This window comes from Elaeis guineensis, chromosome 4 (genome assembly GCF_000442705.2).
Source record: "Elaeis guineensis isolate ETL-2024a chromosome 4, EG11, whole genome shotgun sequence".
Lineage (NCBI taxonomy): Eukaryota > Viridiplantae > Streptophyta > Magnoliopsida > Arecales > Arecaceae > Elaeis > Elaeis guineensis.
In genome coordinates, this window is record NC_025996.2 from 5,480,572 (window position 1) to 5,493,567 (window position 12,996).

The following is a 12,996-nucleotide window of genomic DNA, read 5'->3' on the forward strand; positions in this document are numbered from 1 at the left end:
AGAGACCCCCTTCCAATATATAGGATGAAATGTGGAGAGAGAAAAAGAAACAGAGAGAGAGAGAGAGAGAGAGAGAGAGCTGGAAGATCCCGAGGATAGAGAAGTGGGACGCGGGTGGGGTTCCTATATATGGCCAATAGAAAGACTACAAGGTCGGAAGCCTGTCAATATAGGAGGACGGGTGGAACAAGTAACGGCCGTTTTATGGTACGGTGAGTCGCCGTCGGCGGTTAGGGCCCGACGTTTACGCGGGGCCGCGAGGGCCCGGCCTGCGGGTCCAACGGCGGCGGGGAGGCGTCTGCCACGTAGGACGGAGCAAACGTGGCAGTGATGAGCTGGCACGCCAAATGTAGGGGGCATCCGGTTTATTTCCGGTAGCACCGGTTTTTTTGAACCACCTGGTTTGCTCGACACGACTTGGGTTTGTAACAGTATCATACTGCTACCAGATCCCCGATTAATCTCAATTCCTTACGGTGTTCAAGAGATTTGTTCTTAATCTCTCTCCTAAATATAAAAGGGCGTTTGGGCCATTAGCAGTGGGAGATGCAAAAAAATTTGATGACTGAGATTTATGATGGATTTTTATTGGCTGTGAACGCAGTTCTAGATCTCATCTGATTTTAATGGAATAATGCGTCTCCATAGAAATAATTTATCAAAATTGTTTGAGTCCGCCAAAGTGCACTAGATATCCTTACTAAAAGATCTACTAAAGCTAGAAGGATAACTTCTCAGAGACAGAGGCATAAAGATTTCAATTTTTTATCCAGTCTGCGGGTTGGAGGAGGAGTTGACGGAGGATGCTCTCCTTCACTGTCTGAGGGTGAGTTTGATTTTGAAAATGGTGAATAGCCAGTAGTGGGAGGAACTCGATGGCCCTTGCCTTCCTTCATTCCTGGATGCGATATGCTGCAGTATGATTGAGAGTTCGACTGAAAGCAGTAGGATGGTGTATGTCACCTATCAGACTTGACTGTCTAGAAATAGCTTTGTGTTCAATGTTGAGATTGTGTCTATGCGGCGTATGCTAGAGAGAGCCTGCTACTTAGCTTTGAAATACTATCATTTTGATACTGTTAGCTCGAACCTTATCATTCTGAGTTCTTTGGACTCTTTTGCTGTGCCTACAATGATTCGGAGGGTTGTTTTCATTTTCTGGAAGCTCCCATCCATGGGGTTTGTCAAAGTCAATTTTGATGACAGTATCAGAGATGGTAAGAGTGGTTCAGACTTTGTCATTCGGGATCCGAATGCAAAGTCTTGGATGGCGGAGGAGTCTCAACTCGATCTTTAACCTGACCATCCCCGATGTTGAGCTTCGTGCCACTTGGACGGGTATTATCTGTGCGTGGTAGAAGTTGCAGATTGAGAGAATTTTCATCGAGGGTGATTCTGCCACTGTCATTATCTAGATTCAGGATAATGCAAAATATCTAGATATTTACTCGCTTCTCTACAATATCTGGACATCCCTTCGTCTTTCTATCGAGATGACTATTCGACATGTTTATCGGGATATCTATATTGCTGCGGATTGGATGGCTTCCTTTGCTACCGTGTATTCTGGAGATTGGACTTGACGCTAAGGTGACATTTGCTCTCGAGCTTTGAAAGATATTTTGTATTCTGATTCTTTGAGCTACTCTCACACTAGAATGGTGTGATTACCCATTTGTATCAAAAAAAAAAAAAGAGCTAGAAGGATAACTAATTGCAAATCAGGTTAGGCTATCAAATTTGGAGACCTCTTGACTTTAAGTTTATACCGAACTTGGGAAGTTAAGTTGCAGTAAATAGATTTCAGCAACTAATTTGTTGATGAAAGTACTTTGCATATCGTTCATATGGCTGACGCTTTGATTAACAAGTAGCTTAGTTGTATCTAACCTAAAGAGAAGATAATCGTAGGTTAATATGATATGACTTCTCATATTAGTTGGATCTTGTTTGTTTCCAAGTTAAGTGCTGTGTGATTGGCTCATTGATGCCTTATGGCTTTAGCCATCTAAATCGAAATTATTATTGACAAAATTGCCTTTTAGATATAATAGTTGTCTGTTGATTGCGAGATTTATGTACAATCTTTGATTTAAATGTACAAAAATCAAGTCCAAATGGCATGTTTAGAATGTTTACTCATTAAAGTAGAATTATTCAGTATATCATGTCCACCTTAACTAAACCTTATTATGTGTCCCTCGCTAATCCCAATTTACTTGAGAGAATTACTATTTATGGGCAGCTTGTCATCTTGCCACTCGCTCTTCACCTCTAACTGAGATTAGCTATGCATTAAATTAGTTTCATAGCTTGGTTTAGTTTGGTTTCCTTTTTGGCGGTCATACTAAATTATTAATGTTATACTCATCTTATTTATCCCTATAACAGACTTTGTGGTAGGGAATGTTTCTCTATATAGCAATAAATCTAACTAGCTTTTAATGGCCCTTTCTTTGGCTATGCAGTGTCATTGAAAATTATATCATACACTACATATACCATATGGCCAATCACTTAGTCTCTGAGCCCAATTTATTATACGCTTTCTTATCTCGGATATCATTATTGCAGTCAATAGCTTATGGCTCAGTATGTGAAGTATTATCAGTTTTGAGCATGAGTTTCGTGATTTTATCAGAATCCAAAAGGTATTTTATGTGAGATAGATGATTTCTTTCTATATAAAACAAATTCTTTTTGACTCACGATCAATATAGGATTAATAATGACCTTCCTCTTATGCCACAACAAATATAATTTGATCCTTTGTCATTGTATGTGATGAAAAAAAAAAAAAAACAACAACAAAAAAGAAGCAGAATCTCATGAAAGCATCTTTAGAAAACAAGCCTGAATTATCTCGGTGCAATGTACTAAGAGTGTAAATACTCTGGAGAAAGGGAGGCTTTTGGATGCTTGTGTTTATGTGTTATCTTTTGCTGCAGCGTGGCATGTTAATATCGACAAAGGGACAACTAGTGACCAAGGCAACCAAATCAAAGGAAAGATGACAGACCATTGAGGCATATCTTTATAGCGAAATAGTAGACTAGTAACAAATCATACAATTCAATATATATATATATATATATATATATGTGTGTGTGTGTGTGTGTGTGGTTGACAGTGGCTGCCTTAAATGAATCGGGTAGGTGCATTAAGCCATTGAGTTTGGATTTAGTTCCAAACGCCCAAATGGGTGCATCAATTGGGTTCGCAAATCAGAGTGGTGACATGAGATGTCGTCGCTTCTCATTCCACAAATATGGAGGAACTCGTGGCAATAACGCATATGCCCTTATTGGTGCTGACCAAGGCAACTGGGATGTTCTTATGCACTTCCAATGTCGGCTTTGGCATTATGGAGCTATGGTAATATCAACATCAATTGGTAAGTAAGGAGCTCAAAGACTTGGGCAAGTAAAGAGAACAAAGGAAATTAAACAAAAGATGAACACCTGATCTTGAGAAAATATGTTCCAGACCATGACCTTTGAGTCCTTCAATGCCTACCCTATAAAGTACAGGAAGACAAGGGCGGTCCACATCTGAACCCATAGGCAACCCCACCAAAATGGAACTAATGCCCATCAATCCCTTAAAAGGCCTGCCACTGTCTCCAAGCTTTTGCAGCAAGGCCACAATCATGTGTTGCGAGAATCTATAGTTCATCAAGACCAATCCATTTGCGCTAGGATGACTGGTGAGCTTCCAAAGCCTGCAAGGGAAAGAAGAAAAAGAAAGGAGAGAACATCACAGAAATTTCCCTAAAGTGGTCACTGCCACCCCTTTGGACCTACATTGGAATCTCATGCCCTTCCTCTTTGGACACAATATCAATGAATATCAGCTCCATCACCCCTCCACTTGCATGATTTGAGTTACTTCTTGACCAAAACTGCCATAATTCCCCCTTCCACAGCCCGGTACCTTCACATATTTGGGAAAGCTCGCCAACATGAGCCATGCATGGTGTTGGATCTCTTTGGGACACCAAATCAACCAGCTTTGAACCTTGGATATATTCCGATCATCTGACAAGACCTAAGATCCCAACAAAATTGCTTGGCTTTGCTGGCCAATTGTTGATCCATGATTGGGTACTTACGCCGTGCTAAGATTCCAAGGATTTTCCGAAAGTTCCTTGATGGGTGAACTTGCATCAGGCATGCGTGAGCTAGTTAGCATAAGTGGATGAAACTTGGTTATGGTTATTAAAAACATCATCGACGTATGGAAGCTAAAAGATCTACATTTGGAATTACTTCTCTATGTACTCAAAAAGTTGCAATTATATTTTTATTGTTAGATTGTCTCTCATTGACTACGATGAGACAGTCTAACCCGATATATCTCCGTATGCCCTAGCGTCGAGCATTGGGTTTAGGTGAGCACCCACAAACTTTGACATCATTGATCCGTGAACTATGTTGGGCCACATAAGAAAATCAAAATCCCAACCTTCTCAAGGGCCTTGTGCTGAAGTCACTCACAGTTTGCATTACTTTAATTATATTGCACTGCATGATAGGAGAGGGTTAAAGAAATTGGAAAGAATCTCATCAAAAAAGAAAGAAACTGAAAAGAGAATCAAGTGAATATATATAATCACCAAATATGCATGGGCTTGCAGTAACAAAGCTAATGTAAAGTTCTCGAATTACTTTAACATGATAAAATTATGCAGTTGTAAAGCTGATCTATCATAAACCGCCATGGTCTTGGGCATTTTGACCAAGTTTACGTTTTGAATAGTCGCAGAAGTATCTATGGGACTGGCCCCGGTGACAACGCCCGGCCTATTAGCTCAGTTGGTTAGAGCGTCGTGCTAATAACGCGAAGGTCGCAGGTTCGAGACCTGCATGGGCCATTAATCGCTTTATTTTTTAAAAAAAATTATTTTTTAATTTATTAATCAACAAAAGCAACCTAAATTTTTATGAGATCACTTCACTGATTCATCTGGAAGCCAGTATTTCCACCCCAAGCAACGCAGAATGGAAAAATATCTAATTTTTTCAGGAGTTTAGAGTAAGCCACAAGTTTGTGGGACAGGGCAACTCCCCATGTGCAAGAGGAAAATAACAGTTCAACCATCTATTAAACAAAAATATAGATTATTATTATATTAAAAATAAATAAGTTTTGTTACAACGCTCCAAAAGATATTTTAATTTTTTTATTATTTATCTAATTTTAATCATTGAATTAAATATGAATCATCCGAATTTCAATCGATTGTAGTGCCCATATGCATAGGGGGTGTGGTGAACCATGGAGAAGCCGCAAGCTCCGAAGGTGATGGAGGGGGGCCGTAGAGGATAATGCAGAGGAGCCCGACGCTCGAGAAGAGGTGCGTAGAGGAGCCATAGTGTCCATGGAGAAGCCGCAGGCTACACAAAGGCGAGGCGATGCATAGAGGAGTCACGATGCCGTCGGGGGGAGGGGGGATGTAGTATGCAGAGGAGCCACAGCACCTGTGGTTAGGGGAGAGCTGCGAAGAAACCAAAGGGTGATGTCGCAGAGGAGCCGCGACACTAGAGGAAGGGGTGGGGATCGAGAGCAAGGAGGCGCAAACTGCCGATGTGGTGGGGGGGTGGCGGAGGAGCCGCCGAGGGGGCTGTGAAGAAGCTACGAGTAGCACCACTCCAAGAGGTTGAGTGCGGAAAAGCCATAAGCAACAGAAGAAACGAAAAAATATAATAATAAAATATTATTTTTTAAAAAAATAAAATATATAAAAATTAATATATAATATCTTAAAAATCATTATATTATAATGGAGTACCTTAGCAAATTCCAAAACAATATAAGTTATATATAACCCATTAGATGTCACAATCCTTGTGCACATGTTACAAAATGTTGGATGGTATTTTTGAAACTTAGAAACTAAAAAACAGTTGGTTGTCGTATCTACAAAGAACACGATCCAAATACTCTCCAAGCTTATCTGCCCTTGCTTTAGACTGCTTAATTAGTAGCATGTGCAGCTCTTATTCATCCATTTTGCATTTCTTCATCAAACAAAATTTGAGCTCTAGTATTATATCAACTAATCAATCTATCTTATAAAATTAAAGTTGATAGAGACAATTAGCAATGTACATCGAACTCATTGTGGGTACAGTTGGTCTCAACTAAGTGTTGGTTTTCTAGCAATTGGGTATCTTATAAAACCCCAAAAAATTATTCTCCAAATTGGAGGAAAATATGCCTTCAAGGGAAGAGAATTCAGCACCATTTTATTTAGCTTATTGGAAATGGCTGTTCAATTAATGTTTGTCTGATCCTTAGATCAGCAACATTCCTTTCAACCAATGACCTTCTTCTGTGGCAACTCACATGATCTTACTCAATATAAAGTTGATGATTTCATTGCACCTGGTTCCCCGATGGAATTATGATATTTTATCTGGATTTTTCATTGTTGAATGATGACCTTGATATCTACTTAGCCCCTCGCGCGAGGACAATCATCAAATCAACTCGATTGGGGTTTCACTTGCTCCTCTTTAATTTCAATGAAGGATGCCCTTCATACCCATCAGATTCCTACTTCTCCTATGGTTTCTACCAACTTCTGTTGAATGTGGAGCTTATTGGTGCCCATAAGAATTAAATTTTTCAGTTGAAAATTACAATGGTCAAGGCTTCCTTGCAAGAAATTATTGAACTCCCGAGGTATTCTTTATCAATCATCCCCTATGTGTGACCTTTGTCCTATTTATCTTGAGGATCGTTAGCATTAGTCTTTGTACCTTTGCTGATGCGTGCTAGACCTGACTTGCTGCTAACATCACTAGATTCAACCTCACTTTTGGTCTAACCTACAAAATTTCTTAGCTAATACCAAGGCTATTAAAGAGGCTTGGGCTTTTACTGCCTATATGGCTGCTTAAATCTGGGACTCCCGGAACATGCGCATCTTTAGATATGAGCAAAGATCTCCCAATGATCTGCTCAGGCAATGTATTATCTTTCATCAAGATAACTTTACTCAAATACCATCTAATTCTTTTGTCCACCATGACACTCAGTCGAGGAACTGAGATACTTTCCTGCTGAGTCATCAGCTCTCTTCATCTCCAAAAATTATTAGCATATTATTATTCTTTGTACCTTTGCTGATGCATGCTGGACCCGACTAGCTGCTAACATCATTAGATTCAAGCCTCGCTCTTTGTCTGAGCTACAAATTTTTTTAGCTGATACCAAGGCTATTAAAGAGGCTAGGGCTCTTACTGCCTATATGGCTGCTCAAATCTGAAACTCCCAGAGTATGCGCATCTTTAGATGTCAGCAAAGATCTCCCAATGATCTGCTCAGGCAATGTATATGCTTTCATCAAGATAAATTCACTCAAATTTCATATAATTCTTTTGTCCACCATGACACTCAATTAAGGATCAGGGATACTTCCCTGCCGAGTCATCAGCTCCCTGCATCTCCAAAACTTACCTCTTGGGTACCTCCTCCTTTTGGAGTGTTATGTTTGAATTTTGATGGAATAGTTAAATCCAACTCTGCTGCAGCCATGACGGAGATTTATTGTTTGCTGGTGGCAAGCGCTTATCCTACTGTGTCGTCCCACATGCAGAACTTATTGGTGCTTGACTCATCCTTCTAACTATTGCTTCCTTATCTACACCTAGCCATATTTTGTTGTAAGATGATTCAGCTACTGTCGTTTCTTGGTTAACTAACATATCTGATGCTAGGACCCAGCTCTCGTCTTGGCTCAAGGACATCAAAATATGGGCCCATTCTTACCTTAATTTTCAAGTTCGGCATATTTGTAGGGAGGGCAACCAAGCAGCGTTTGGGCCGCTAAACTATGCCTTGCAGGAGGAATTTTTGTTCAGCATAGATGACAGGCTACATCCTTAGTTAGCCAGTATTCTGACTGCTGATGCTTTGCAAATTACTTTTCGTAGACATGGTTAGATATCAGATCAAGTATTCACTACACCCCATCAACCATTGTTACATTTTCAATTATATATTTGCCTTTCTCTGGATAACTCTCATCACTACTGATGCTCTAAGGCCTTATATCGGACATGTTGATTGCCCCACTGTATATGTTTCAATTGGCACTAACACATATGTCATGGGTTGTGCCAGAGGAAAGGTTCATCATCAAAGCAGAACCTTGTCTATCTTATGCATTCGAGGCCTTCTTCTATATTATCTTGGTTGGCTATCATTTACCAGTGATCTTCATCGTTTGTATTGCAAGGACAGCCACCTGGATATGACCCAATAGCCCCTGTTATTAACCCCCTCTCAATTTGATTTGCATGCTTCTCTTATGACCAGGTTGCAACTAAAACATATCAGGCACATTTCCTCCTTAGAAGTGGGGTGTATATCTACTCAAAATCCCTGGGGAAGCAGCCGCTACTTCAGCCTAACATTGATTCATTATGGCATGGGGTATGTCTATGCTACTCGAGCCTCACTGCAGTTAGAAGGTCCTCCAATCCTACTCTTCTACTATTTTATGTTGCAGAATCTGATATTTTACTGTGGATTTTCTATATATTTGACTGCTGTCTTCGAGGCTTTGCTGCATTTGAACGGCATCCAAAATTTTTCACTTGATCAATGGCTGTTGCAGCAGATTTGTTCTCTTCTGTCATCATTGATTTCCAGTACAAAGTTCATAACACTTTATTTGTACCAATGTTTAAGATTCTGTACTAGGTTTATGTTCATCTCCAACCAAATCTGCAAGTCCAGGTGCTGTTGCTGGAATGGCTCATGGTTAGATAATTGCAGCTGTAATGTTCTAAAAATGACCTGCCACCTGACTCTCATCAGGGATGGTTTCAATAGGGTTATGGTTATGATACTCTTTTCAAGTGAGGACTGTACAAATCTTATGTTCTTGTTTTCCCTCTTGGCATGTTTTCTGTTAGTGCCCTCAAGTGCACTTACTTGTTCTTCTACTTTGGCATTCATTTTGTATGTTCACTCACCTGAGGGGTTTTATGTTTGCTTCTGTACAAGTAAAAGTGTTGGACCTCGTATTCTCTTTTGCTTAACGAAGCTTTGTTTCTCTTTTACCAAAAAAAATTGCATATTAAACTCAAATAGTGTATTAAGCACCAAGGATATGCATGACAAATATGTAAAGATTGTGCCAATAAAAGCAATCCTCTCATATACCATCGTTAAACAGGCATGCATTTTTAACGTTCGCAATTAACTAATTGGGCTATAATAATATGCAACAACCTGAGTAATGGAATATATATATATATATGTTGGGGTAAACCGATCGACTCTGACTTTGATCTCTATGACTCCGACTATGCATCGGTTGAACAGACAATTACGATTCTTCATTAACCGACCGAACTAATTGCGCCGATCTACTGTCGGCTGACCAATTAAGATCGGTCGATCGACTGATATTCGACTACCGACTATCGATCAACGACAGACGACTTGACCGTCGGCATAACAGAACTAACAGCTGATGATCGCTCACAGTTTCTACCGATATATAGTCGGCCAGTCAATTCAGATATACCATAACCATCACGAACAGTTATCGGCCGCATATCACGGTGCGATCAGTGAGAATTAACGATTCACTACGCGATTATAGTCCGATGATTTAGTGCCATAAAACACGAGACCACGTCCGACGGTTACGAAAATCTCATTTATAAAAGGGGCTAAGAGAAACAGGGCTAGTAAGCGAACTCTGGGCCAAAATTCTGCTATTACTTACATTCAACTCCTGTTCACCAACTTCCCTCTTTGACTTAGGCATCAGAGGGTCTCCGTCGGATACAAATCCGGTCTGCGTGGATGCTGTTTTGCAAGTGTTCGTTCCCGACAATAGGCGACGGAGAGTTGGCCGCAATAAATTGATGCGCCAGGTAGGGGGGCAGCAATTGTATTCACTATGACGAAAATTAGGACCCAGTATTCTACTGCAACCGGATCGACAAGACACTCTTTCTATCAGGAAGAGGTTCCTCCCCCTCCTCCAGTAGCAGAGCTTAGTTCTTTACGTCCTGTGATCACCACAGACGTCCAGATCGCTGCACTCATGCAGCAGATGAATGTCCTCACGGAGGCAATTAAAAGCCTCCAACAGCAACAAACCCAACAGTAACAACCACCGACGGAGCAATCGATGGCACAATCGGTGCCGTCCAGGTATAGCAGCCGTCATCCACGACGATCACCATCTCCTTCTCCAGAACGATCATCTCGGCTTCTTCATCGAGACGAACAACGATATTCTCGGCACTCTCGACGTGCCACTCATCGTTCTCAGTATTCTCCCTCTCCTTCCCATCTCAATAGTATCAGGAAGGGGAAACGACCGCGAACGCCCTCCGTGTCTCCTTCAAACTCGTCGGGTGATTCTACCTCCGGAGTTTTCCAATGACGATTCGATGATTATGAATGTAAATTTCAAGAGATCAATCGCCAACTCGCTCAGCTTCAAGTGGAAGGTTAGAAGTCCTCCAACGACTACGACTTCCACACCGTCCAGCCACTTTTTCAGCATGTCTTGGACCAACCGATCCCATCTTGGTTCAAAATACCTCAGGTGAAGCTATACGACGGATCCACCGAACCGATTGACCACTTTGAGAGCTACAAGGCTCTCATGACGATTCAGAGAGCGACCGACATCCTCTTATGCATTGGCTTTCCGACAATTCTTCGGAAAGTTGCTCAAGCTTGATACTTCGGGCTTCAGTCGGAAAGTATATATTCTTTTGGATAGCTAGAACAACCTTTCGTGACTCACTTCAGCACCAGTCGAAGGTCGTCACGAACTTCTGATAGTCTTTTCTCGATTAAGCAAGGAGAGACTGAAATACTTCAGAATTTCGTGACTCATTTTAATGCGGCTACACTTGAGGTCAAAGACCTCAATGAAAATATGGCTATCTCGACCATAAAAAGAAATCTGAAGGGATCTCGATTCACATATTCTTTAGATAAAACTCTCCCTCGGACTTATGCTGAACTTCTGGAGCATGCATACAAATATATGCGCACAAACGAAGGAGCTTCTGACCGACGTCAGATAGAAGATAAAAGACAGAAGAAGAAGAAACAGAAGAAGGGAGGAGCTCCGATCGAATCAAATCGGCCACCATCCAATAAGCGAGCTTCACCCCGACGATGGAGTCCAAGATCGGGTTACGACGGGTATGACTCCTATACTTCTTTTTTCGCTCCTCATGTGCAGATCCTTATAGAGATCGAAGGAACGGAATATTTATGACACCCCCCATCGATGAAAGCATTATCGTGGAACCACGATCGAAAAAAGTATTGTCGGTTCTATCGTGATCACGGTCAATATACCGAACAATACATCCAGTTCAAAGATGAGATAGAAGCCCTGATTCGATGAGGCTACCTTAAAAAATATCAGAGAGATCCGTCGACTTAACCTCCTACTGATCGACGACCTCAACTGCAAACTGAGAAAGCTGTAAATAATAATCAACCGACTGCAGGAGTGATTAACATGATCTCCGGATGACTGGATAGGGAGATAACTTTCGAAGAAGAGTTGGCAAAATGACGATGACTCGATAATGTAATAACTTTTTCGGAAGAAGATATTTGGAGAATTCAGACTCCCCATGATGATGCTGTTGTTGTTTCGACAATAATAGCAAACTATGATGTAAAAAGAATCTTTGTAGATAATGAAAGTTCAACTGATGTTTTATTTTATTTGACTTTCTTTTGAATGCAACTGCCGACTGACCGACTCAGAAGAGTCTCGACGTCACTGGTCGGCTTCATAGGAGATGCTGTCACAGTGGAGGAAAAAAGTTCTCTCCTCTTAATCATCGAGATCAAACCACAACAGAATACTGTTTTCATAACGTTCATAGTGGTTCGAGTACCTTCAGCTTATAATGTCATACTCGGATGACCTGTGCTTAATGCTCTAAGAGCAGTGGTTTTGACATACCATTTGTTAGTCCGATTTTCGACAAGATATGGAGTCGGAGAGATGCGTGAAGATCAACAACTCATCCGACGTTACTTCCTTGTCTCCACCCAAAATAATAAACCTGAAGACTCTTTGCCTGTTGATAAATTGGATAAAAAAAAATCAAGAGAGGGGTGAACCAGCTGAACAACTGATTTTCATCCCATTAAAAGAAGAAGATCTCGAAAAAATGGTCTAAATTGGATCACAATTACCCAACTCAGAGTGGCAATAATTAATAAAATTGCTCAGAGCCAATGCCAATATTTTGCTTGGTCGGCCACCGACATGCCCGAGATTCTTTCAGAAATAATAACATCAACCCCAATGTTAAGCCGGTGAGATAGAAGAAACAATCTTTTGCTCCTGAAAGATAAAAAGTCATTGATGAAGAAGTCGACAAACTCCTCGCAGCGGACTTCATCAGAGAAGCTACATATCCCGACTGGTTTGCCAATGTGGTAATGATAAGAAAAGCCAATAAAAAGTGGAGGATCTGCATCGACTATACCGATCTGAATGTAGCTTGTCCGAAGGATAATTTTTTGTTACCGAAGATTGATCAATTGATTGATGTGACTTCTAGCCACCGACTTCTGAATTTTATGGATGCCTTCATTGGATATAATCAAATCCGTATAGCATCAGAAGATGAAGAGCACACGGCTTTTGTGACCGACAAAGGCATATACTGCTACAAAGTAATGCCTTTCGATCTGAAAAATACCGATGCTACCTATCAATGGCTCGTCAACAAGATCTTCAAGACACAGATCAGATGGAACATGAAAGTATATGTGGATGACATGCTGGTGAAGAGCCTCCAAACTTCAGATCATGTTCGGGATCTGGAGGAAGCTTTCGACACACTCTGATAGCATCAGATGAAATTAAATTCGACTAAGTGTACATTTATGGTAACCTCCAGAAAATTCTTTGGATTTCTTATTTTACAACGAGGAATCGAGATAAATTTTGAAAAAATCAAAACCATTATCAAC

General features: G+C 40.8%; 1 non-coding gene across 1 annotated transcript; it reads left to right on the plus strand.

Moving 5' to 3' along the window:
* Positions 1-4,799: 4,799 nt before the first annotated feature.
* TRNAI-AAU (transfer RNA isoleucine (anticodon AAU)) lies at positions 4,800-4,873 on the plus strand. Its single transcript has one exon. It is a non-coding gene; the product is annotated as a tRNA-Ile (tRNA).
* The last annotated feature ends 8,123 nt before the right edge of the window (positions 4,874-12,996 follow it).